At 38.1% G+C, this 12,195-nt stretch overlaps 1 protein-coding gene across 1 annotated transcript in view; it reads right to left on the reverse strand.

Moving 5' to 3' along the window:
* Nucleotides 1–11,784, reverse strand: part of glis2b (GLIS family zinc finger 2b) — a 42,041-nt gene extending 30,257 nt beyond the window's left edge. The window contains exon 1 of the mRNA XM_082181574.1: nt 10,938–11,784. The gene's annotated coding sequence lies outside the window, so the exon portion shown is untranslated. The remainder of the gene's footprint in view (nt 1–10,937) is intronic.
* Between the last annotated feature and the right edge of the window lie 411 nt (nt 11,785–12,195).

A 12,195-nucleotide genomic window follows, 5' to 3' on the forward strand; every position in this document is an offset into this window, starting at 1 on the left:
TTAATCTGTCTTTCCTAAATTTATGAATAATGGTTTATATTTATGTTGTATCTTTTTTAGTGAGCTTCTCCTTGCCTTTGTTGATCTTGAGTCTTTATTTGGGGTTATACTGTACATCTAAAAATGTAATAGAAGGTAGAAAAGATTGTCAATACATATTTAATAAATAGCTAAGATTTGTATTATTATACGTTTAGACTTTTAAAATACATTTTATATATTATATTCATTTTAATATTATTTATTTATTTATTTGTAAGATAATAAATAATCAATTTTAAGATGCCATATTTTTGGCAAGACAATATTTTTAATAGACAATATATTGCTTTTGCTTCAGTACAGTAACAATTTAAAGGACGATTATTTAATCTTGCAAACAAAAGTTGTCTGTTTTCTCAAGCTCTAGGCCTTTATCCATGAAAATATACGGCTACCTTCGTTCTTTTCATCATATTTGGGTTACTTACAATCAAAAAGCTTTAAAAAAAGCTGCATTGTATAACTTGACCCAAACCACACAACTTTTCAATTTAAATCTTCGAGCCATGCATCTCAAAACCACCAAATGGTCCAAAATGACCTCGCAGGACCATGATGTGGCCCTGAAAACCTTAAATGAATGTTTATTGCAATTTAAATACTTTTTGCAGGAAGACACAGTGGACGTCGTTGCTGATCCTCTACCTTTTTTCCCTCTCAGGCACCTGCACACACACACTCTCTTTTCTCTCTGCCTCTGTTCTCTATCCTTCTGTGTCTCTGCCAGCCTCACTGTGTGCCTGTGTTCTCTCGTTCCCCTCACATGGGGCGCCTGTTTTCTCAAAGCAAGACCGCCCTCCCCTCAATACTCCCCCCCTCCCATCCCTGGCAGCCAGACAAGGTCAACATGACAGGATTTTCCCCCTCCTTCCCTCTTTCTCTCACCCTTTATCTCCCTCTGTTTCTTTGACTCCGCTCAGCTGAGCGGCAGGCTCCTCCAGAAACAAGGGTCTTTCATCTTCAGTCTCCATCAGAGAGAGCAAACAATGGACAGAGCGATAGATAGGCAGTGTGAGTAGTGTACCTGGAGAGGTATCATCTCGGTGTGATGGATGGAGTGAGAGTTTGGTGTACAATGGGAACAAAACAAAAACAACAAATAATACAGTGCAGTTGTCTGTGGATAAATGTACATTTCAGAGGCTAGCAGCTCAAATTAAAGGCCTTTGTTGAACAGAATGTGTACTGTGGTACTGTACCATATTTATATACCATGGTATTCACATGGTACTCCAATCAAGAGTCAAAGAATAACATGGTATTACCGCTGTGGTACTATAGGGTTGTTGATGCATCAAAAATATACGTTTTAGTCATGATGATATTTCTAGAGATATCAAATTAAACAATACAAAGAATATCACAGTGATTTTACTGGACTTTTTATTTGGCAATTCAGACTCATTTTAAGTCTCTTTAGGAACAAATGCAGCGAGTTGGATTTATTAATTCACTGTGAATCACTTCAAACTCATTTTAGAGTCAACTTAACTCTGATTCAACTATTCGTTTGCATCAAAAAATGTCACAAAAGATTCTGCATGGCATTTTAATTAATTTTTTTATTATAGATTCTTACCAATCCCAAACTTTGGAACGCTAGATGTGTTGCTTTTTGGACTTTTACCTGTTTTAGTTCTTATATTAAACAATACTAAACATTCTGAATCTACAAGTACAGTTTAGTCGGTTTCTTTTAAATTGTTTTAGAGTAAAAGCATAAATATCAAGACATATGTTGATGATCATTAAAAGGCTAATATATATATAAAGAGTTCAGATGCAAAAGCCTCTAAGTGCCATCTGGAATTTTCTTCTAGAATGATCATTTTTATCAAGCTCGTAGATTTAAGTTCAGTAATTTCACTTAAATGACAATTAATAGGTCATTTTCATTGCCATTTAAGTGAAATTACTGAATTTAAATATACAAGCTTGATAAAAATGATAATTCTAGAAGAAAATTTAAGATGGCACTTAGAGGCTTTTGCATCTGAACTCTTCATACATACATATATATATATATATATATATATATATATATATATATAGTACCAGTCAAAAGTTTGGAAACGTTACTATTTTTAATGTTTTTGAAAGAAGTCTCTTATGCTCATCAAGCCTGCAGTAAAAAAAAACAAAAAAAACCCAACTAATATTATGAAATATTATTACAATTTAAAATAATGGTTCTCTTTTTTAATATACTTTAAAATGTAATTTATTTTTGTGATGCAAAGCTGAATTTTCATCAGCAAGTACTCCAGTCTTTGGTGTCTTATGATCCTTCAGAAATCATTCTAATATGATGATTTATGATCAATGTTGGAAACAGTTGTGCTGCTTAATTTTTTTTTTATAACCTGAGATACTTTTTTCAGGATTATTTGATGAATAAAAAGTTAAAAGAACTGTATTTATTTAGAATAGAAATCTTTTGTAACAATATACACTACTGTTCAAAAGTTTGGGAACAATAACTTTTTTTTGTTTAAGAAATTAGTACTTTAATTCAACAAGGATGCGTTAAATTGATAAAAGGTGATGGTAACGATTTATATTGTTAGAAATATTTTTATTTTGAATAAATGCTGTTTTAATGAATAAATGCTGTTAACGTTTTACTCATCAATGAATCCTGAAAAAAGTATTCCAAAAAAATATATTAAACAGCACAACTGTTTCCATCATTGATAATAACTGAGTATCAAATCATCATATTAGAATGATTTCTGAAGGATCATAAGACACCAAAGACTGGAGTACTTGCTGATGAAAATTCAGCTTTGCATCACAAAAATAAATTACATTTTAAAGTATATTAAAAAAGAGAACCATTATTTTAAATTGTAATAATATTTCATAATATTACTGTTTGTTTTTTTGTTTGTTTTTTTTAACTGCAGGCTTGATGAGCATAAGAGACTTCTTTCAAAAACATTAAAAATAGTAATGTTTCCAAACTTTTGACTGGTACTGTATATATATATATATATTAGCCTTTTAATGATCATCAACATGTCATATATATATATATATATATATATATATATATATATATATATATATATATATATATATATATTTCAAATATGAGGGAAGAATAAAACATTAAACTTAGTTAAAATATTTATCTGACAAAATTATTTGCCAAAAAAGGCAAACTACAGCTCCAGGTTTTATTTTTACTATGGAAAAAAATGCTTAGAAAAACAAAAAGCTCACGGGAAAAAACATATTGAATACAACAATATCAGTAATTAATATTTCATCTCCTGCTTTTGCATGTGTTGATAATTTCTTTGCATTATCACAAATTCAACAATTGACTCCAACAACAACTGCACAATAGAATAAAGGGAGAAGATGTCAGTTTTCCTAAGTCAGACACCATATGTATAGAGCATCACAGTCCCGCCCACAGCCGGTGCCGGAAGTAAAAATTCAATACAATTTCTCCATTGACAGTTGGGGTATAAGCCATAAAAACGTAACCATACATGGTAGACTTAAAACCAGCTACGGCTGTACTAAGCGATTGTATATGCTCATATAACCGCCAAAAGTTCATGGGGCACTAACCTTGTTTTGAGATAAATGCCTTTTATTCGCGATGTCTTGGAGAAGTACTTCATTACCCACAATCCTAAACAATCCCACAGTGATGCATCTGATTGGTGGAGCTCGTGTAAACCCCGCGAAAGTTCGTGAAGACTCAAGATAAATAAAAAATAAATAAAAAAACTGTTGCGTTTTTTTGCACTGTATCACTGATGTGACATTTGAACCGAGGAGTCTTCATATATGGTATGAGTCATATCAAGCATTTTATGATGCCACTGTCAAAACAATATTTAGCTTAGGCATTCCCAGAGCCATAGAGAGCTCTTCATGCATTTACTGAACATTTGTGTAATAATTTATGGCAAGTTAATAAACTGAATATGATGCACTTTCTGGTTTGCTGACCTTCACTTTTTAATTTTCACTTGTTGTTATTAAGAAAATACATTAAATGTTATTAAAATTAAGGATGAACTATAACTTCATGAATAAAATGAGCATGGATCACAAGTGGGAAATTGTTGAGGCATTTGTCAGCAACCTGCCCGTGGGCCGCTGAAACTGATGAGCAGAACGCCGCGCGGACTGCCAGATCTGCACCCGTGAGCCGCGGACCACCAGCCATGCTTTCCAGTCTATTTACACAATTACTACTGAAAGAACTGCTATAAACGGCACAAGAAAAAGTTCGCGTGGCTGTCGTCAGATTTTAAAGTCGCTCTAAAGGCTCTTTCGCGGTTGTGGCTTCAGTCGACTTCAGTGAGGCGCGGTGGTTTATGGGATGAGTAGTTCCTTCGCTCGGAAATGAAAATATGTACACAGTCTTGTACCTTTGACTTTTTTTGGATTTTCTCGCCGTTTTTTCACTCGAAATGATATGTTGTATGCCTATGAGTTCAGCCGTAGCTGGTTATCCTCAGACATGCTCTAAAACTCTTTAGATACGGATTTTCGAAAACGTCAATGGGAGAAATGAATGGGAAATTTACTTCCGGCACCGAAGCGCTCTCGGGCTGTGGGCGGGACTGTGATGCTCCATTGCCAAGCTCCAAGTTTCCAAAACTAGGTTAAATTCCTCCTAAGTAATCAATAGTGTCTCTTAATCTCATAAGTTGTGTTGCAGTGCACAAACAAAGTTGCATTGAAGCTTTTACAGTTCTTGAACTCGTGCGCTTCTTAACCAAAATCTATAGAAGGAAACACTCCTGTGTTTCATGGTAGAGTACAATCTGACAAAGAGTTACGATTCACTGTAGAATTTACAGAAAGTACCAAAGATTCCCATTCAACAGCCTCAGCCGTGTGCCAAAGTTAACAGAGAGATACGAGAGCAGTGGGACAGGAGAACTGGAAAAGAGTTGTATCCTCGGATCACTTTATAATGAGGCAGAACGCATTAACGTTAGCTTCATCGTTCTTTCGGGCTCAAGACGTGCCACTCGTGATGTACAACTCCAGAGTAACTGTGGGTAACAGGAGATCATGGAAAGAAGGCGGCAGTCCCGGACTCTCGCACACATTGACGGGAATGGATTTGCCCGGACACGGAGCCAAGCCCAGGCCCAGACTTGAGAGAGCCTTGTTACTGTTTCTGAAATGCTTTAACTCCCTCCCTACCCTCTTTCTCTTTTCATACAGCTCAGTCTTATTCGCTTATTGTGTTCCAGTTGCGTTATTGTGGCTGTACTGGAAGATCCAGGCTGTTGGCTTTGCAAGTAAATAATAATAACCAGCTGTGCCTCCAGTTTAACTGCTGAAGCCTTTGGCCCGTTATGATCCAGTGCGCAGCTTATTGCTAACAGCTTACAGTTGGAAAACAATTGTGGTGATGTGGCTCTGCAAATTCAGAGTCATGCAGCAAAGGCTTAAACCATTCTCACGATTCTTGAACTTTACTAGTGGTCGATCCGATCAATGTGAGTTATTCAATAGCTGATGCCGATATACGCAACCAGACAAATTTGCACACACCTTTTCATTCTTTACTAGTACTATATTTGCCATCTAAGAAGAATAGTCAAGCCCTCAAACTTTGGAATTCAAATGGAAGTTTGGGAATATACTGACCAAAACGTGTTAAACTAAAACTCTCTAATAAGAGCTTCTATTTTGTCTAGATTTTAAGCTCTGCTCACCCTTGACATTCATCAACCAGCTTATTCAATAGTGCATCCCATGAGGTGCATCATGGGATGCACTATTGAATAAGAAACAAGCACTCTTGCTGGCTAATTTTTCTTCATTATCTAATCGATTTCATAAATGTTTAAAATGTATAACCTTTGACCTAAGGATTTCTTTCGGGTTTCTTGTCCTGTTCTGTAAATTTTTCTGTCAAACTTCCTCTCATTTTGTTGCAGTGGTCGTGAGAAGAAAGTATGTGGCTGAGAGGCATTAAAGAAAACAGAAAGTGGAAAGAAGTGAGCGGTGTGGACGCAGTCTGTTTATTTTGGAGTGGTTTGCACCGGAGCCCAGGCCATTGGCGGCTCAGAGACGCAGGGACGGGTGGCGTGGACCATCCTCCCGTGTCCCATGAAGGTGAAGTGGGGGGAGAGAGAGAGCGATGGGTCCTCGGGCTGGGGCGGGACCAGGCTCTGCGCAGCAGGGAGGACATGAGCGAAGCGTTCCAAGAGGAAACGGTGAGGCCACGCTGTGATTAGTGGTTGCAGTTTAACTGCAGAAAAATGCATGGTCCAAGCCCAGCGAGAGAGGGTGGTTTCACTGGTCTCACCGAGCCTCTGACTCAGGGTCTCTCTTTACTGTATCTGTTTTTCACTAATGATTTTAAAGCAGCATTTTGTGGCATTTCCAAGTATTTAAAAATGGGGTTTTCCAGAATTACAATAAGCATTTAAATTTACATTTATGCATTTAGAAGATGCTTTTATCCGAAGCGACTTACAAAAGTCGAACAAAAGCAATTTGTCATAGAGCCAACAATAGCCTATATGTTAAATACAATGCCAGGATTATAGATAAGTCTTTTCACAGACTTTGATGGCAAGTTTTCACATCGTAAATCAAGCAAAGTATTTTATATTTTCATTTGTTTTTCAATTGTATTTGTATAACACTATACTTGACGTTTTCTTACCTTACAGAGAACTGGTTAACGCTGCTACATAAATATTTCTAATATAAATTTGAACGTGGCCGAGAGAGCTCAACACACTGCAACTGAAGAAAACACATGCAAATAGAAAAAACACCAGCAAATTAAGAAAAAAAAATTTCATCAATTCATCATTTTGACGACACGTTCTGCAAATACTCACAACGCAACCAAACACAGAAACACACTGCAAATACTCACAACACAACCAAACACAGAAACACACTGCAAATACTCACAACACAACCAAACACAGAAACACAACCAAATACTCACAACGCAACCAAACACAGAAACACACTGCAAATACTCACAACGCAACCAAACACAGAAACACACTGCCAATACTCACAACGCAACCAAACACAGAAACACACTGCAAATACTCACAACGCAACCAAACACAGAAACACAACTAAAAACAGAAACGAAACCAAATACAGAAACACGCTGCAAATACTCACAACGCAACCAAACACAGAAACACAACCAAATACAGAAACACAACCAAATACAGAAAACGCACAGTAAATACTCACAACACAATCAAATACTGAAACGCTGCAAATACTCACAATGCAACCAAATACAGAAACAAACTGCAAATACTCACAACACAACCAAAGAAAGAAACACAACCGAATACAGAAACGCAACCAAACAAAGAAACGCAAGCAAATACAGAAACACAATCAAATACAGAAACGCACAGTAAATACTCACAACACAATCAAATACTGAAACGCTGCAAATACTCACAACACAAACAAATACAGAAACGTGTTTCAAATACTCAACAAAACTAAATACAGAAACTCGCTACAAATACTCACAACTCAACCAAATACAGAAACTCGCTACAAATACTCACAACTCAACCAAATACAGAAGCGTGCTTCAAATACTCACAATGCAACCAAATACAGAAACAAACTGCAAATACTCACAACACAACCAAAGAAAGAAACACAACCGAATACAGAAACGCAACCAAATACAGAAACGCAACCAAATACAGAAACACACTGCAAATACTCACAACGCAACCAAAGAAAGAAACACAACCAAATACAGAAACACAACCAAATGAAACGATCTGAAAATACTCAACGCAACCAAATACAGAAACGCGCTGCAAATAATCACAAGGCAACCAAATACAGAGACGTAACCAAATACTGAAATGCGCTGCAAATTAGACAACTAGATTAGGAGGTGTTGAAATAAGTAAAAGTTGCTTTTGTTATTTATACAAACTATTTTAAACAAAATAAATGTTTACAAAGGAAATTATTTTAGAAAGCACTGCATTCCGCTACTTTATTGTTTTTCATCTATAGAACCCAGAATGTTTCTGCAATCTCTGATCGTTTCCGTGAGGAATTCCACGTTCCAGGACTCTTTCTCCGGTCTTTGTTAAATTCCCAGCCGCACTGACCTACCCAGACCCTCCTCCCACCTTTTAGCAAATGCTAAACATTTATTCCAAGTGGATGTCAGCTGTCTCTGTCCTGAAGTAATGCAGAAGACCATCTGAAATTCCTATCACCGAAACCATCTCATACTCTCAATACTCTCAATTCCATTGCAGAACTCTCCTGAGGTTGTAAATCTAGCCCACGTGGAGGATCACGGGTGTCGTTGTTAAGGATGAATGTCCTGTATGGGTTGTAGCCTCTAAATACCTAAAGGGTTGTTCAATTGTGGCTTAAAAAAAATAAAAAAAATTAAAATAAAGCAAATTACTTGGTGCTACCAGATATTTAACAACCAACAGAGACACCCAAGAATGTACTTTTGGTGTGCAGACTAGCAATTACGAAGAGAAAATGACACAAATAAAAAGTAACCGTTCACTCAAAATTATAAATTGTCATCATCTAATCATGTCTTTCCAAATCTGAATTTCTTTCAAAAGATTTTATGCTGAATGTCCAGAGTTCTCTTCATCATAATGTTGACTGTGAGTGACACAGTCCAAAATAATGCGTGTGCACTATATTTCAAGTCTTACCATGGCTTTGTGTGGAAACGGATCACTTTGAAGTGAAAATCTTCCCTGTTTTAGCTCTTGAATCTGATTGAAGCTCAAATATAAAGGTTCCAAACTGGGATTTTACGATGTATTTTTTTTTTTTTTTTTTTTTTTTGTAGAGTGTGTGCACCAAGTTTAGCATCAATGATTGATCATTGGCTCTCGCATATCTTGTCCTTGACTCCAAACTTGGCATGACAAGTTTTCACTTTCTGTGTTTAAATAAAATGGGATAATTAAATTAACCCAAAAATGTTGTTCCAAACCTGTATGACTTTTGTGGAACTCTAAAGAAGACATCTAGAGTCCAAACAACACTGACTGGACCCCATTGACTTTCATTGTATGGACAAAAAAAAAAAAAGGCTTAAACTTTTTTTTCTCGAAATATCTAATTTTATGTTCCACAGAAGAAATAAAGAAAACCATAGGGGTTTGGAGCAACATGAGGATGAGTAAATGGCAGAATGGGTGAACTAACCCTTTAAATATTGATCTGTTTCTCACACAATGCTATCATAGGACTTTGAATATAGCGCGCAAATTCTATGGAATTCTATGGAATAAATTATATTCTTTTTGTTCTTTATGGAGTTTTATAGACTCAGCGTTTGATGATGGTGCTGGCGTTCCATTGATTCATGGTTAAAACCCTCCCAAACATCTTCAAACGCTAGCTAAAGCCAAGCACTTCTTTTGGTCTTTTGTCAAATGTTGTGTTTAGGCCTTGCAGCGTGCACGCATAAGAACGTGTCCTAAGCCTCGGCGTATTCTTTCCATTTGGCCCCACGTTTGAGTAAAGACCAGACCGGGGGCCCCTCTTTAGTCACTGAGCATTAGAGAGCGTAATGGGTATAATTCACAGAAGCGCTTCAGGGTGGGTCATTTTTGGCAAACCATCCTGAGCATCGAGAGGAACAAGCGGTATATTCACTGGCCAGACCCTCACAAAAGTACGCCAAAGTCTCTGTGTGCCAAGATCTCCGATTTCTGCAACGTTCAGCTCTGCTTTAGCTTAAGGAGCTTCACTTCATATGTGAACCAGAAGCATTTTTTTTTTTTTTTTTGTCTTAGAGCACATCGTGAAACAGACAGTCCTATCGCAGAGCTGTCGGTTCGCACCGCGAAAACACAAGTCAACGCCAGCACGCACAGCTGGAGGAGAACATACGGTGAAGTGAGGACTCGACGGCAATAATATGAGATGTTTGCACTGCACCATACGGCAGAAAGCTGTGCACACACACACACGTGAGAGTATGAGATTGACTGTCAGGTTAAAGGACTGGATTTCACCAAGGAATGACATCTGGCAAGATTGGGTCACTTTAGGGACATCTCGATGCATTTATCAAGAATATGAACAGTGATTTTATGTCATTCTAAACAAAAAAGCAGGTTCTAAAACATAACACGAAGAGGTCAAATGTCATGCAAACCATTGCACAAACTACACAGGCTTGGGTTTAAATAAAGGCAATCATTAATCTAAAACGCATGCAGGTAAACCAGATTTAATCAATCCGCCCCATGCACAACCTTTATTGGTTTTTGTCCCATGGTGTGAGATGCCGCTCTCAAAGTTGGTTAACTATGTCCTGGCAGGCATCTTCTTTATCAATGGCCCCATGTGTAGCAGCCAATGAGGACGGGCTCCGTTCCAAAACACATCTCAATGTGCTCACAATTAAGCGCAGGGACACTGGAATTGCCTAATTGGATGATGGCTGCTTTATGTCCAGGCCTAAACCACTATGGACAATAACAGTAACTTAGCCAGAATGCATCATATTCGGATGCAAATACGTTAGCTTTCCGGTCTATATTTCACGCATGAGTCCTTCCACAAAAGAAGTATTTTGTTTGCATCAGCAAGCACTCCAAAAGAAAACAAACTCATCACATGATGCTAGGTTTACAACGTGCTTCCAGACAGGCTGTCTGCTATTGAAGTGCATTAGTGGAAGCCCCGTTTCTCATTCTTTGGAGGCACTACAGGCGTCAACTTTTGAGAAATCAAACAGACCGTGGCATAACACACTCTTGAAAATAGGTCAGGGTCTTTATGCTACCCTAACTGACCGTGCTCAGTGGACAAAACTAAATATGCATGCTTATATTGGCACGAGATGAGATCAATGATGTAAGATTGCCGTGCCATCTGAGTTCATTAGACTGACTTACCTTCTGTAAAAACCTCCTGGATATATGCTGTTGGCCCAGCACTGGTCTCCACCTTAAACTTTCCAGGGGGAATGTTTGCTCCAATTCCTTTGGGTTGCAAAATAATGCCTCAGTTTTTTTAAGGAAGGCCCAGCAGATGTCTGCAGAAGGACCTGTAAGACACTGTCACCAGTGGCTGAATAATCTACTGCTGTCTGAAACCATCAGACTGTTGTCTGGACACACATGACAGTGTTCGGAAAAAGCAGAAAACTAAAGACTTGCGAGGAATAAGAAGCCGTCAATCCAGAGTGAATGCGCTGGGTCGATAGTTTATGTCAGTTTCAGGCCATGAGAATATTCTCATGAAGCAGAAACCCGTTGAATGCATGCGTGTCAACACCAAGAACAGTGTCCGTACTGTTTTTGTTTTTTTTAGTTTTTTTTATCGACCCTGGAATGACAGCTTAAGAATTATGCACTGTAAGAAAGAAAAAAACACACACAAACAAATAAAAAATGGATCGTAGTGATCGTTGTCTTGACATCAAGGTGCATCGCTTTCTGGCGGCGCTGGTCCAGAGGGGTTTTTAATGGGTGGTCGTGCGCAAAGACGATGGAGAGGAGACGTCCCCCTTTTCAGCTTCGTGTCCGGATGGTGTGTCGCCGTGTCGGGTTTGCGGTTTCCTCAGGTCGTTTCCAGTCCTGGGGCCTTCGCGTTGTCTTTGGAGACTGTGAGCGGTGAGGTGGGTCTCCAGCACCCCGGACGCGAGCCTGTCCGTGTCTCCTCTCCTCTCCTCGGGCGCAGCGGGCGGAGGGATCAGCCCTGACTGACTGTGACTCTGCCAGCTCAGCGCATGTGTGCTGCTCCGCCCCATCCAGACAAGCCGAGGAGGAGGAGGCCGGCCTGGGCTCACATCCAAACTAACTCCCCTCCCTCCCTTCCTCCCTTCCTCCCTCCAGCGCTCTCAAGATTTTTATTGGCATGGTAATAAAGCTTTTTTTATCGCCGAAGCTTTAATAAACATTACCTCCTTAGACCCTTTTCCTTAGATCTATTCATTTTGGTCTAGCATAGTGGACGCTCTTAATTCATTTCTTTCAGATAATTCATAATATAATATAAATTAAAAACACTCTCTTTGTTTCTTTATTGGTGTTATATTATATAAAACACTTGAGCAAATATATAATCATGTTTAAAAAATGTTTTATAATAGGTAAATAACATGTTTTCTATAAAATCTAATACAAAATTATAATAACACAATCATGTAGA

This window comes from Leuciscus leuciscus (genome assembly GCF_965113295.1).
Source record: "Leuciscus leuciscus genome assembly, chromosome: 1".
In the NCBI taxonomy this organism is placed as follows: domain Eukaryota; kingdom Metazoa; phylum Chordata; class Actinopteri; order Cypriniformes; family Leuciscidae; genus Leuciscus; species Leuciscus leuciscus.